The sequence below is a fragment of the Gossypium raimondii genome, chromosome 13 (assembly GCF_025698545.1).
Source record: "Gossypium raimondii isolate GPD5lz chromosome 13, ASM2569854v1, whole genome shotgun sequence".
Taxonomy (NCBI): Eukaryota; Viridiplantae; Streptophyta; class Magnoliopsida; order Malvales; family Malvaceae; genus Gossypium; species Gossypium raimondii.
The window spans coordinates 14,772,205-14,775,903 of record NC_068577.1 but is presented as its reverse complement, the minus strand read 5'-3'; positions in this window follow the sequence as shown (position 1 = coordinate 14,775,903).

Below are 3,699 nucleotides of genomic sequence, written 5' to 3'. Positions count from 1 at the left end.
AAGTCTAGGATTAAAAATAACAAAATTTGCTAAAATTGGGACTTGAACCCAAGATCTCAAACATACACCCATATCACTTAACCACTGAAGAAGATACTCATGTATGTTAAGATTTACAGAAATATAAATAAATTATTTAAGGCGTTACACAAACCCCATTATCACCAACCATACTTTGTCATGCATCATTCAATTAACATAATGGACACATTTACATTGATTTCACTCATACCTATAATAGAATCATACTTTCCAACACATAATTTCCCATGCATGCTTACCTCACATCGTTATATTCATGTAGCACATCGTACACTTCATTACATACATACAAATGCTTCACAAGAAACACACACATACATACATCAACTTCTAAAGAATATATGCACAACTACATGGACATCAGCCATAAGAAGAATCATCATAAATTAACGTGTAGGAGTTGCGTCCAAAGACCCACTTTTACCTTAGCCCAAAGCTTCTGTTTTGGTCATCATTCCCTATCCAATAGTATCAACTACTTACAAGATCATGGAATTTTCATTAAAATTCCTATTTATAGATAGTTTACTAACATTTCAACTACATTCGACCCCTATGCAGGGCCTTCCTCTCACACCCTACTGTTCTTACATCTTTTAACATCCTTACTCTTCCAAAAATCATAACATATAGAGCTATAAGACTTACCAGAAGGTTGAGCCATCCACTGATTAAAAGAAATCTTAGCTCTAGCTTAACAAAGAAGAAGAGAACATTTAAGATAGAAAGAAAGACCAAAAGATCAAGCAGAAAGAACAACCATCTGGAATGCCCCATCACTCTATATATACTCTTGGTCTCCCTTTTGTGGATTTTAACGAGTGACGATGCTTCCTAAAATTGTCCCTCGAGTTCTTTAAAAATTTTAGGGGAAGGTAAAAGAAAATTTGGTGAAAATCTACGTTACTATTTGACCAATCATGGGGAGGATCAAATCAATCAAATTGACTCCCAACTAATCTTGTTACAAGAATCAATTTGAACATCATGTAAATCGAGCGTACTATACCTTGGCAGTGACTCATGTATGGTGTAAACTTAAAGACAATTAAATCTCTTATATCTTTCTCATACACTTGATGGGTTCTTCATGCTCAACCAAAACTCTAGGCGTACTCTTCCTTAGGCATACTCTTTCTTGAGCGTATTCTTTCTTCATTGGATGATAATATATAATTAAATCCTTAGATACCATCAAAAGGTGGATACTTCAATGCTAGTATGCGCAAATATTCTAACTTGCTAGTAAGCCAACAAGGTGGCAGATTATGCTACCATAGTGCGCCAAAACAGTTAACATGCATGCCTTACTCACCTTTTTGTATTCATCATTTTTGAGGTGTGACATCAGTTTTGAAACCGAAGCTCAAATTTGAAAGATATTATAATTTTTATTTTAGGGGCTAAATTGAATAAAATATAAAAATTTAGGGGAATTTTAAAAAAATGAAATTTAACTAATTTATGCATAAAATGGAATATTATAAGATGTTTGGAATTGATAAATTGAATCAATTATTGTATAGATAAAAATTGAACCAAAATGAAGATAATAAAAAGGCAAAATTGTAGATTAGTCCTTAAAGAATTGTTCATTTGTTGTTTTGACAAGTAAGTTCATATGAAACTATGTTGTTTCATGTTATGTTTGAATTGTTTGTTTTGCTTATTAGTTTATATAAATGTAACATTAGTGATTTCGGCATCAATTAGACTAAATTGCAAAGTATAAAATATATGGCAATTACGAATAAGTACAAGGTATCGAAATGGATATGAAATGCTTATAAGATTGGCATGATATGTATATGTTGTTACAATGGTTGAATTGATACGATTACAATAATAAAGCCCGTGTGAACTTAGTAAAAGATTAAGATACGTATGGCATTCTATTAGGGTCTAATATGAAATTGATCAGGGATTACATGATTATATGATATCCAACATTTTTTGTGGATTCTCAATTCGTAAATTTCAGCTTGTGTGAGCAACCCTGATCACTATCAACTTGTGTAAGCACTATAATCTTATGTATTCGACTTCGGGTTACTAAGGTTCTCTCGGGTGAGAAACGGTAACTTAATGGAAACAAACTTCTTGAAATGATATGAACTTGATTTGGATTATATATGCTTTCAAATTGGATTGAATTGAATGATGTATGTTACTAGATGGAATTGTTGTATATATATATTATTTGTGTTATAAGTTCTTGACATATAAATGAATTAATCTATTGGTTGTATTTGTTGAAATGCATATGAAATTTTAAGGATGCAAAAGGATGCCATGTTATATACCAATGTGTTTAATTGCTTAAATTGTTTTAATGTAAAGGTAAGTTAAGTAAATTTTCATATGGACTTACTAAGCATTCAATATGCTTACTCCGTTGTCCCCTTTTTCCTTGTAGATTGCCAACTTGCTAAACATGTCTATTGGATCATTGAGAAGCTCACACTATCCCGTTGTTGATTTGGTAGTTTTTCAATCGTTAAAAAGCTCAGTTTTGTGGCATGTACATAAGTGTTATGTAATTGTCAACTTGATTGTTTGACTTAGTATGGAACTTATCTTTTGCTTGATTATGTCAAGGCTAAACCTAGTTGAAGTGGTATATTTTGAAGTATATATTCAAAACATATGTTTGGCATATAAATTGGCATGTTTTGAGAAGCTTGAATTAGGTAAATGTTTAGAAATTTGCAAATGGTTTGGTTTGAATGCCATGATGTTGGTATGTTATGTTTAATGGTTAAATTGGTAGTATAGTTGATGTAAAGATGATTATGGATGTTTATACATGTTTTGGTATGTGTTTGGAGAGATTTTTGTGCAGGTAAAGTTTTGCAAATATGCACCAAAGGTAGACATGAAAAAGTTACCAATTGACCTTAAATTTACCAAAAACAGAGTCCACATCCCGACAAGCATTCTTCCTCGTCACAAAGTCGGCCAATAGTATGTGATGTTGCGGCATTAAGTGGCCTAACATCATGATGTGACAAACTATTTGGTGATGTCACAACATGGAGCAAGTGACATCACGACGTCCACCCTAGAATTTTAAAACTTTACAATTTGGTCCTATTTCATGCTTGGGTCAACAAAAGAGCATTCGTAAGCTCAATTAAGGCTCGAATTTACTTGCATATCATAAAAAGAATGTGCTTATGACATGTTTGAATGTTTGATTGATTTATTTACGATATATTTGAGAGTAGTTGCTCTGGTAACGATTATGGTATCCTATAGCTCGAACCCGACGATCGGGTTGGGCAACGAGTGTTACAATAGAAGCTACACCTACGTTACATATTTTAGCAAGGAGAGTACTAAATACACACTCAAGTGCAAGTGCATTGTTTGTTCAACAAGGAGAAAAAGAGCAAGCACTTGTCTTTTAGAGAAAGCTTAAGAAGTGAACTTTTTAGTAATATCCATATCTGAGCCTCGAATACTCTCCAAGGCATCCAAATAGTAGAGCAAACTTAAGAATCTTGTCAATCTTCCTAAGTATAGCTCCATAATCCTACCAACCCAGAATTTTTTCCCAAATTTTGCTCCATACCAAAACCTTTGTGTCGCAACACCCTAGACAATTATGCACTCATGGTTGTGCCAGGGGGGATCTCGATGCCGTGACATCCTACC